The sequence below is a fragment of the Tribolium castaneum genome, chromosome 3, assembly GCF_031307605.1.
Source record: "Tribolium castaneum strain GA2 chromosome 3, icTriCast1.1, whole genome shotgun sequence".
Taxonomy (NCBI): Eukaryota; Metazoa; Arthropoda; class Insecta; order Coleoptera; family Tenebrionidae; genus Tribolium; species Tribolium castaneum.
Window position 1 is genome coordinate 19410368 of NC_087396.1, and position 12735 is coordinate 19423102.

General features: G+C 30.9%; 1 long non-coding RNA gene across 1 annotated transcript; it reads right to left on the bottom strand.

The window, feature by feature from the left end:
- Positions 1–935: 935 nt before the first annotated feature.
- LOC135265735 (uncharacterized) lies at positions 936–8456 on the bottom strand. The gene is made up of 2 exons (XR_010333555.1): positions 7848–8456; positions 936–1037 (listed from the first exon to the last, which is right to left on the bottom strand). It is a non-coding gene; the product is annotated as an uncharacterized LOC135265735 (long non-coding RNA).
- Between the last annotated feature and the right edge of the window lie 4279 nt (positions 8457–12735).

A 12735-nucleotide genomic window follows, 5' to 3' on the forward strand; every position in this document is an offset into this window, starting at 1 on the left:
AGCTTACAAAAACATCGAGTAATTGATGAATTTTCATCAAACAGAGTGGACCGAACAGTGTCTTTTATTCTTAAAAAGCGATGTTACGTAAAATAGCAACTTTACTTCGTTTCACTGAATAATGATTTTTTAAAGAGTGTCACCGATGCACGTGTGTGTCGCACGTTTCAAACTACAGCAGCTGAATAAAATTAATTGCATTAAATTAATTTATACGAACGATAACAGAAGTTACATTTTAAAGTTGGATTTTGTGCGCATGCAGTAAATTCGTTAAAATAAGTAAAAAACTATAACAAAATTAAAAAATAATATCCACTTTATTTAATTAAAGTGCCAAAGCAATTTCAGGGCGCAATGAATGAGCTTTTTAAAACTTCAACTTTAAATTACTTCACACTCTCTGGAGACGACTTTTAATTTAATTATTTTAAAAGTCCATATAAAAATTTTATAGAGTATATTATCATGACGTTTACTATTTTAATCATGACAGTTTTTGGACGGGCTTGAAATATTGTCTGTATATGAAATTGTGTTTTTAAATAAGGGCGTGTGTAAATAAGGATTTTTTCTTGTAGAGCGCTTTGTATCAAATCAGAAATCAACTTTCAATCACAGAGTTATTAAAATGTAAAAATTTCAATTTTTTAATACAATATGTTCAATTTTTGTATCCCGAAACTTGCTTTATCGCCCTCTAACGTCGGGTAGTTCGAATAGGGATCACAACCCCACAGCTTACAGAGCTTTGTAGAAATCGATAACAGGGATGAGTTTCCTTGCTACCCCTATTCCTGTTCGTACCGCTGCATGCTTACAGCGATGGGTTCACAAATCTTGAATTGGGATTTGGACGTTATAGGTAGGGTAAAAATAAATCATATCTTTATTTATAGTTCTAAAATGTATTTATTTTGCTTATTTTAAAAAAGAAATACAAATCATTAACAATAATTACGAGTTGAGTAAATTATTTATAATAATGCAAGATGCGAGATGGTGGTTTGTTTAGATCCAATGAAGATATTTGGTTCCTGCAACAAAATGAAATAAAAGTTAGTAACATGCGCTTCACTGAACTTTTTATTTAATACATACAAAGCATTTCACATAATTTTACGATTTTGGACATTGGTATGTGCAACACTCAGATATTTATTTTTTAGGATGCTTAGGAGAAACAAATTGCTTTTTAATTGTTTATGATTTTTTTTAATAATTTTAATAAATTCTTTTCTTTGCTGCTATAAGACAGCTTTTTTTTGTAAAATAATTTTTTTATTGATATTATAACCCAAAAAAAAATTGTAGAATTCTTCAAAAATGAAAAGATAAGCATAAGTACTTGTGAAATTGAAAAGCAAATAACGCTGTACGATATATTAATTGAATCGATATAACATACTCCTAATATAGTTGGATATCCTATAGATTTACATATGAGTAGGTAAGTAAATTGAATACTACTACCTATCCACCTCATCTCATCTAGACTATAATGTAATTATGAAAAACCATAAATAACAAGGTTCGTCTTGAAGATTTAATGTGGATAAAAGTCGAATAAATATGATTATTATTGATTAATAGGAATATGGTAGATAGTATGCAAACACTTGTACCTATGTTTCCAGTGTAGTTATTGTGCTGACTGTCTTTAAAATTAATAGTACGACCCTATTTAATAAAAATTGTGTTATTTTAAAATTAGTTTCTACAAAAGTAAAGACAAAATTATTTTAAATACAAGACCAGGTAACAGATAATAGATAACATGTTTTTAATTTTTTTTATATTTTTTAGTTTTTAGATTCTACATAGTTTAAATTCAAACTTATTGAAAATAAATTAGTAGGTATTATTACTATTGTAGTAGCGATTAGTATTTTAGAGGACGTCTTTTCAACTTCTTGCAACATCTATCATGAACATAAAATGCTTTCCAAAAACAGATGCAAACCTTTCTTTTTTTGTTTTATGATTTTCAAGGAAATGTACAGTAATTTTCAGAAAAAATAGCAAACAATCATGAAATCATAAATAGTTAGAATAGTTAGAATGGATTCTGTAAATAAATAAGTAAACGTAGGTAGAAATTTTTAGATTTTCTGTATTTTGTACCTCTAAGAATACCAAACTCAGATCTTATAAATTGTCGTATTTTTTTTTAATTACACTCGCAGATTTTAGAGTTTCTGACTTGATTTTGAATTCCCTACTTCCACTTTTATAAAATTAAGTAGATATTTGTACTTACAGCTAATTTTTATCAAAGCAACATTTTTTATTTTTTCATTTATGATTTTTAAGCCATAGAATTCGTAGTGTTGTAGTGTCTAGTGACTAGAAAGGTTCTTCTATCAGTTATAAACGCACTATTGCTCATACGTACTTCTCAACTTATAATGAAAGCCGTAGTCTAATAACGTGGTATCATTTTGAAATAATTTATTTTCATAAATTGAGTTGAATTGAAAGGATTTTTTAATATTGTGTATGCTTGTGTTTGTGCAAATTTTTTTAACGTTAAAATTTTTAACTAGTTTGCTGAGGTCATTTAATAAAAGTATGTAATAATAGTTATTAAGGTAAGATTTTTCTTTGAGCGAAGCTCAGCAACTTGCTCTAAGTCCTTACCAATTTTTCGTATTTGCAAGTATTATGTCCAACTGTTAATTTTTTTCTTTAATTTTACATTAATCATCGTTTTTATTATTTTTTCAAGCTCAATAGTAGAATAAAACTTTGCTTCAAATATTTTTGAAAATTCTATTTTTCATATTTCTCTATAATATCACACTTAATTTTCAATGCTTACTTAAAATTTTTTTTGCTCATGAAATGTATGTACCTTGGTATGAATCTATGAACTGCTGCCTGAAGCTCTCAATTTTCAGAAAATTGCTTTGGGTGATTTTTTTTTAATTGAAATAAACTTACTAGTCAATAAGCACCAGATCAGGGCCATGTAGTCTTTCTCTGTGTTTTTTTATTTAAATTCTCACAGAATAGGCTCCAGTATTGTCTGTCGAGTTTGTCGCCTTTCATTATAAAAATTACTACGAAAAACTAATTACTCCGACTAATTTGTTCTAGGAAAAGATGAACAAATTTGCTTCAATGTAGATACGGATTAAAAATTCGCGTCTAATGACATGCATTTCCGACGAAACGCCTCCATATAATTTAATTTTTTGCAGCAAAAGCTTAGCTTGCAAAATAGCCTCAAAGCTGAAAGATTTTGCATAGTTTACTCTTTAAGAGCGTTATCCTGTATGAAGTATTGATGCTTTTCTATTACGGACGCTGGCGCTGTTAATTGTTATGCATATTCCTTCAGCACATTATGTAAATAAGATGAGACGTTGCATCAACTTTCTGAATTAAAATATCGACATCGTGGTAAATTAATTCATAAATATGGATGATATCCGGGGAAAGCTTTATAAAACGTATTAAAAAAATAATCCACCACCGGCTTCACATGGTGACTTCAAATTACCACGCCATGATTATGCGAGTGTATCGTTTAGCAATTCTTCCCAAAAAGACAATAAATAATAAAACACGCCGGGGAGCAATAAATTACGCTGACTTTCTTTGTGCTATTTCGCAGCAGGGATAAATGTAGGTATGCAAAAGCCAATAAAAATTCGATAAATCTTCGTCTTTTCGCGACACGTAGCGCGATACCAAGAGAAAAAGCGCCGGCGAAATTAAAACTTACATAATCTATACGCATGAAGGCGCCCTTTAACTTACACCATTACAGAAAACAAAACGTATGTGAATTCAAAATAAGACCTAAAATAGCATAAAAGCAAGTTAATTATACAAGAGAATAGCTTTCACTGTGCCTAGAATGGCAGCGGAAAACTTCCCCTAAGCGGAGGGCCGTTAGGGCTGGATTTGTTTGTGCCAAGTTCCCCTTTGCAGGGGCAAAGTTTTTAGAGCGTCCGCACAACTTTTGCGGCTTGGGCCCATTCGCTAACTCCACCCACTGTTTTTAACGCCAGGACGGCCATTTTCACTTTGCATAAGTTATTCTGGCCATGGACCACACCCTGTCGTTTCCCAACTTCGCTCCGGACACACTAATTTTCTAAACTTTGGATCTAATTTACACAAATTCGCCAAATTGAATTAGTTATTACACCGAAAAATTTCATTAATACAACCGCCCTTCAGTTGCGACAAAACACCGGCCTTTGTCTGCAAAAACTGTTAACAAAACTGCACTTTCAAACGCAGCACTGAAAACGCGAAAGCTCCATTTCAGCGGTTCCTCCAGCTTTCGCACATGAAATTATTGTCTGAGAGACTGAAAGCAACAATGTTTTAATAATATTTATTACCATTTATGCAGAACGTGCTTTGTAAATGCGTGCTTAACAAAATGAAACGGCTCCATTACTCCATTTGTACACTCAAAGAAAATAAAGATTTGTTTCTATGTGGATCGCAAATTAAGTCACTGTTTGTGATAAATACAGTTAAAAGGGACGTTTTATTAAAATTTCGTATAAAAAGCTATATAGGGGTCATTGTGAAACCTGTTATCAGTACATGGCGAGAGGTTTTGCAAAGAATTGCAAGTTTGGGAAGGGCAGGAAAAAATCAATTCCCTCAACAAAACAGCACTGAGCATGCTCCACTAATTTAAAAATCATGGTTCTGTTTAATACTGCCACACTTCTACTGATGCGGTGTTACCGAATAAACTTTTGTTATTGTCGGCGAATAAAGTTTTGAAAATTTCAAATTTTTCGCAGCAATAATTTAAAAAGTTGAGAGTCAGGAACAGATGAAAGGGTTTCAAAGTTGAGAAAGCGTATATTTGCAGGGTTGGTTAATTCAAAAAGGATGTTAATGCGTCCATCGAAAAAATACACAGGCATGATCATTAGGATTAGGGAATGTGTTAAAGGATTTGTTCTAAAACAGTTCATGCGCCTACTATTGCTTAAAGGGCTTTAATTTGTATAAGTGTACTATTTATTGTAAGCTACCCATCACTATCACAGAATTTTTTTTATTATAATACTACTGTTTTTTTAATGCGAAAATATCGGTAAATATCGATATACTTGTGTTAGGTGTGCATTATTTGTAATTTAAATGTGTTTATAGTTTACTGCAGGATTTACTTTTCTTTAAAGTAGCGCAGGAACTGATTTAACTTTATTAAATTGTTCCCCTAGTCTGACCTATTAGTAAAGGCACACTTTTTCTGTATAACACGTTCTTAGACACGCGCCACAAACCTCCCTTGTTATAAACCTGTTTAGCATAGTTATAAAGACTTATGTACGTAAGATAAGTTCTGAAAAGCTAAATTGTATATTATCTTACTGTATTGAAAATGTCTTGATGATTGAAATATTAAAAAAAGAAAAATAATTCTCAAAGTTAGAGCTTAAGCAATGCAGAATCCTTACAAATGTAAGGATTTGATTAATTTGAAGATTACTCCAGTTCAGAGCACATAGAAAAATCTAACAGCGACATATACCTAATAAGTAGATACAATGTGTTCAAAAATGATTGTTCATTAAGTCACCAATAAAATTTGAACGTAATGTGCCGCTTAATTTAAATTGTGAATACCCTCAAAGTGATAGATCTGTCAAGATAATGCAAAAATGCTTCGAGTCTAAAAATGAAAGAATTTACAACAACAAAAATCACGGAAATATAAAACACAAATGAAAACAAACCTGCACTTGAAACTGAGAAAAGCAAAAAAGTTAGTAAAAAGCTAATTTAATAATTTATCAAACATTACAATACTCAGCCATTTGAACCAAGCGGCACATTGAATTGAACTCTATAGTCGACTTGACATTTTTTAACACATTGTACATTAAATAACTTCGATTTTATAGTTACTTTTTCAGCTAAATCTGGCCGAAAGTACCCAAAAATAAAATTGTTTGATGTTTTCAAATGTTTTAGTACGTTTTTTATCTAGTAACCTACAATTTAAAAAAAAATCAAAAAAATATGTTCAAATCGATGGTGTGTTCACGTATACCAACCAAACACGCAGTTATTTTTTAAAATTTCGTCATAAATTGTCAATTTTGGCCAAAACCATTGTTTTACAACTAAAACCAATCACGCGTGTTCTTACCCAAGCAGACTCACCTTAATTTTATTTTTGCTAGAGTTCACAGTAAGATCAGAGTCAAAACGATTATGAAAGCTATAACATCGTAAACTGTTACATTTTTGAAATGGAAATGGTTTCAACAAACTTTGTTTTTTAACACGTTTATTTTTTTGAAATGCCCTTGGCTGACAAAAAACCAAATGTATGTAAAATTAAGCACAGGATATGTCAGAAAATGTTATGGTATAAAATTATATCTATTCGCTCTAGATATAGATAGAAAGCTGCATTTTTTATAAAAATATTTCTTGAAGAGTGTTTTTGAGAAACAAATACAGCTGTTTTCGGAATATAATTTTTGTGTAACTACCTATATAAATATATTTTTTTCATTTTTTTTTATTTGTTGTAATTTTGTAATACATCATAAATTATTATTATGCGGCCATCTTGATTATCTCTTCCAAAAAGCTTCTGATGCGCATTCTCGAGGAAATATTTTTTGATTGTGTCTATTTGCATTAGTAACAGACTGTTTCTAATTCGCATACGTTGTTTAATAAAAAAAAGTATTTTGAATAAAATTTACAATAATAAATAGAGATGTGTGTTTTTTGTTATATGAAGAACATAATATAACGCATCAGTCCGTTCATAAATAATAGAAAGAGGAAGACCATATTATACTTATAAATCTTGTGGTTTACACACAATAGAATGTCTTTGTATAAAAATATTTTTGTATTAATTGACAGCATACTCTGTAATAAAATACCCCTAGATTTAGACACGCGCTCAGCCCTCCCTTGAAGACAAACCTGTTTACCTATCATAAGGAAAGTACCGTTTAACTTTGGTAGAATTGATCCTAATAAAAACAATTTGCATTTCATCCCCACTTTTTGAACGATTTATTTTATGTTAAAACGGGCAACAATGTCCATGTACCTATTAATAAAGCATAGCGTGCATTTTCTTCTAAAAATGTAAACAAAATTTAATAAAACCTTATTCTTTATTAGAGGTATAAATTAAGTATAAAGCTTTGTATACAAAATGGATGCCAGTCTCTGTGTTTTATATTGATCCGCAAAATTGTGACAAAAAATTGTATCAAAAATAAGCTGAAATCAGTCTTGGAATTGCAGTAACCTTAATAAATTTAAAAAATAATTTACACATAATCTATCAATTTGTTCAAATTCAAATAAAGAAATGTTTATCAAAAATTAGGTACACTAGGTACGTAATACTTAAATATTTCAAATACAAGTATAAAAAATTAAACACCTCATTTTGGAATGTATTTATTTAAAAAAAAACAACTTTTGGTTATTTTTATATACAAACTTCTACAATACTAGCAATAACAAATTTTGAAAATTTACATTAAGTAGTTTAGAATCGGTCACCATTTTACGACGAAATGAAATTGTTCTTTTGGTTTAACTAAAAAAGGAAGGTGAAAATGAGCAAAAGAGCTAGCCGCAAATTTTCCGATCTGCGCCGATGGTCGCGAACGTAACGCGAGGGACATGTCTGTAATATTAAATTGCAACTTAAGTAAATCAATAATCATCAATGAGCAAGCACATTTATTAATCTACGATTACGTTAACGCATAATCTGCGTTCAACATGCCACAGTCGGTCGGTTAAACAAACAAATTGCAGACATTGTCGGTCAAGCCACATCTTGCACAAACACATAGGCGTGCGCTAACCGGAAATACCTGAGACGACGCTGATCTAAGATGCGTCCTGCGGCGTCCGTCGGTAAGTTAGATAACTGTCACTTATGCACTCCCACGGGGCACTAGATCGGAGCGTGGACATATCAGTGCGGTTCAAACAACATTGGAAGAATCAATCGCAACATTTGTAAACAGGGTTGTCACGTATCCCCCTCCCCCTGGTTGTAACGTCCACGTCCCATTTGGTTATTGGCTCATTGCTATCATTGATTGAGTATTATTATTTTGGAATGCGCGTTTTTAAAACTCTGAACAAACACGTGTGTATGTGTGGGCATGTGTGTGTGAGGAGAGTGTGACGTGTTGATGTTTATTTTTTTTGAGTTCTTCTTTTTCATTGTATTTTTTTAATGTTGGGGGTGAATTTTTGGACGGAGTATTTTGATGCATTGGGATTTTCGCAACGTTGCATGTTTACGCAGCAGATGATTTTGTTGTTGTAATTATTGAACCTTTATTAGGTTAATTAATTCCTGCTGTTTTTCGTTTATCGGAAAATAAACATGGGTTTTCAATATAGGAGCGCGAAACGGATTCCACAAATTTTTCGCGTTTATAACTACACTAAAATTAACAATTATTACGAAAATTTTGGAGATACCCACCAGGCGCATGAAGCGTATACATTTTAATGACACTCATGTAAAACTAGGCAGTGATTGGAAACTGGGCAACAAGTATATGCACTAGCCAGAACCTAGTCAAATTAGGGGATTATTCCATTGAAAAAAACATTATTAATTTCCATCAAATGATCAAAATATAACACACCAGTTTATAAATTGTATAAGGAGAAAGACCTTTTATTATATTTATGATTTATTATACAGAATGGAATGTCTTTGTGTTTTTTTTTTTTGAATTGATAACTGAGAAGTCGCACTCTGTAGTAAACTAATAAAACAACCCTAGACATGAACACGCGTCCAGTTCTTCCCTGAAGACAAACCTGTTTACCTGTTCTAAAAATACAGTCATTTAGGGTTTGTGAAATTTTTCTTTTTCATCTTCAAGAAAAAAATTGAGGAAATTAAAGTTTTTCAAATCTGTGCAATAAATTTATTTACTACTTATTGAAGAAAAGTATTTAACAGAATTTTGAACAGAGTTTCCCGTTTATTGAATAAGAAATGTTTTTGTGACGAAAGTAAGAAAATTTTTTGTAATGTTAAGAAAAACAATACGAATTGAATTATTATCACACGTAAGCAAATATAGAAAATGCAGAATTAGTCTCTTTCATTTAGTGAAATAAAAATTGTAACATTTCATTTAGAAAAAATGATTTATGTTATGTGGTATGTCTTCTTGAAGTTCTCCATACGTATAATTTAAAAATCTGGGGATTTGTTAATTTTTTTTTTTCTAATTTTGATCACACTGAAGAAATGATATAACCTTTCACTTTTAAATTTCCAAATGGGATTTCGAAATCTTTAAAAATAGCAGCGTTACGACTTTTTGGGAGGTGCATTTTAGAAATAGGTAAAGGTGATAAAAAAAATTAAAATAAAAATAAAAAAAGGACTGAATACAGTTTTTTTTCAAAAAATTAAATTTTTTATTACAGGATATTTTAAGTCACTTGGATGTCCTTTATCACCACTCAAGAGATGGTACAAGACTTCTGAATCACTCTGTTTATCTTTTTGTGTTAATTAACTTTATATCTATAGTTATTCCGTTATTGAACACACGGTCTATTCACTAAGAGTACGGAAATAATGCTATATTTTGTCGATATTGTTTGTTAAGTGTGTTTCATTAAATCTGTATGTCAATTGATAGAATTTGATTTTGAATTCATAAAATCATAAGATATTCAGGTTTTTGGATTTGTAATAAAATTTAACGATGACAGATTTTACTTCGTTAAAAGGTTTTAAATAAGACGACGAATTGCAACGTTTCGTTCATATAATAAACATCATTAGACTAAAAAACAGACATTTTTGGATTTTGTACGCTATTAAGGGTAGGTATGGTTAGATTTTTGTTGTAAAAAATGATACTGATATGATCTATATGTAAATAAATAAACTAAAATACATTGGAATATGTGTGTAAATAGAATTAGTATGCACAGAAAAACACCGTCCAGCGTCTCTTGTTCTGCAGATCAAAAGCTTAGATAATTAAATTCAATAAAATTTACGACATAAAATAGTTTATTTGTGAGCTTAAACGCTTGAAATTATTGGAAATAAAGTAGTTTAAACCTCTGCTTCAGGTTTAAATATGTGAGTTTTGACTAAAGAATGAAGTAGCTAAATTCTTGAGCGTTGTCAGAAATTACGAGTGAATAATAAACAAACCAGCGAATTTGTTGTTTAATTTTAATATTTATTTATTTTGGTTACCTAGATTTTCTTAATTTTACTTAACCAAAATTTTCGGGCTTGTTTTCGATTAAATTAAATAAGAATAGAGCATTTCTCAAAAAAGAGCCAAATCACTTGGAAAACGAAATAGCCTAGGAATTCGGACATAGCTTGGTGGTTTGTTTAGCTTGTTTCGACAAAGTCTCTTAAAATAAGTAAGTTTCTTGGCTCAAAAACAATGTAATTTATTAAAAATCTTCTGACATAACGTAATTTGTATGTAAGAACGTGCAAATTATAAATTAGTTTGTTTCAAAGACCGCAAAAATAATTTAAATACGTCAGATCACTAATCCATACACGTAAGAGTTATACACTGTAGTCTTAGGCCATAAGACGGAATTACTATAACAAATAAATATATTTTGCAACCAAAATAAAAAAAATATTTAGAAAAAAATAAGATCCAAAATACCTACGTTTCTTACGTTTCAAATAATAATAATTGTTTTTTTTTTTGTAGCACAACTAGTAGTGGCAACGATTCAGTTCATAAAGTGAATAAGTCATACATTCGTAATTCATAATTATTATATTATTAACCAGCAATTTTCGATACATTTGTACCTACACTTTTTCCCATAATCTACATGCATTTATTCCTACATCTTCCCAATGAATTTCGAAAAATGTTCAAGCGTTGGTTTTGTCCGGCATATGAAAAAATGCAGAGAAGCTCCAGTTTTAGCAAATAAAATACCTTGCCTACCTCATCGTTTTTAAAACACACAATATTGAAAAAAGCTAGCAGATCGACCAAAAAACATACGGAACTGTCATTCTAATCCCGCACATAAAAGCCTAACGCAACTACATTTGTGCCCTGACCTATGTAACAGCGATTTACTGGCAAATTTATTTTTAAATAGCTCGCTTTGCAGACCCGGTCATATATATTTTTTCGAAACATATCGTTTCATTTGTAGGCATTCTGCGATACAAATCACAATCCGATGGCTTGGATCCACCTGGATTACTGTCAGTTATGGCCAGGCACGAACGGATCACATCGACAGCATATGCACTGCCGAGTTCTGTCTCAAATTGATCTTATTTCCTTCCACAGCGAATGGTTTTGCATACAAATGGCACTGATTTATGGAATGCGTTATTATAATGTCGAAATGTTACATTGATTCCCGTTACCGCCCACAACTAAGAAGCACTTTTTACTCGCTTACAGTCTTTCGCACACAAACTAAACTAAGGAAATAACTTTAATTACAATCTACTTATTGTTATTTAAAACAAATGTAATGACTTTTGTAATAAGAAAAAAAATTATTATTATATAAATCACCTGACTTAGTTGATTGTATTAATTTAAACAAATAGTGTTGATTTTTTCACAAAATAAAAGTAATTAGACGAAAGTAGTGGTCACACCTCTGTTTCAGCCGAACAGTTTATGTTAAACTGAGAATCTGTTAATCGGGGAAATAACACACGTTTGGTTCAATTTCGATAATTGATTAATTATTAATAGCATGTTAATTGGTCGTGAGATGTTTTACATCATGTCACTTCGGTTGTAAAATCACAGTGTTTATTTTAGAGATTTACAGCAGTAAAATGCGTTTAATTGTTACCATTCTCTCTTATTTTTTGTTGTAATAAACATATAAAAATTTAGTAGCGTTAAATCAGCTTAAAAACCTCCAATTTGTGTGGAAACCCGTAGATTTCTCGAGCTTAGCGTGTTTAATCCAGCTCTGTAATCTGTTCAAAGACATTAGCCATTAATAGGGTTGATTCTGTTATTAATCTGGGTTAGATAGAGGAAAAAGTCGGAAATTTCTGCCTCGACGACGTCGAATACTCCTGAAAAATCCCCAAAGCTTTAGAGCTGATAAAGCTCTTCTCTGATCAAAAGATAACTGGTTTTGCTTAAATCTATCGTCGATAATTCTTCCAATCTGCAGGTTTTTACATCGAAACTGGGATTTCGGCTTTAATTAAAGATCGTAAACGAGTTAAACCTCCGGTTTTTATTTTCAGGACCTCCGCAAAAAAGGATTAAGGTGCGATTAGAGATAGCGACGCGATATTAAAGAAATTTATATTAACAAAGCAGCCACCAACAAACAACAAAAAATTTAATTACAAATATGCACACTAAAGATTTTTATGCTGATGCCTCGCTTTAGACCGAAACATTGAAGAAAAATACTTACGTTTACTTTTGCTGTCTTCGTTAATTGGTGTAACCTGGAAAAACAATGTTGTATAAATAAATAGATTAAAAAATTTGTGCAAACGCAAATAAATACAATTGTGTTGTTTTTGAAATTTGAATTTTTTGTTGGGTAAGTGTTTGGGATAATTTTGATGGGCGCATAAAGAGAGATTGCGATCTGTCCCCGAAAAATGTTTATAAACATTTTTTGGAGCTATAACAATAAAATACGTGGGGGTAAAAATAGCAGTGGGCAAATAAAAAATAGAAGCGGTATAAATGCAATTATGTTTATCAAGCTAAAATGTTT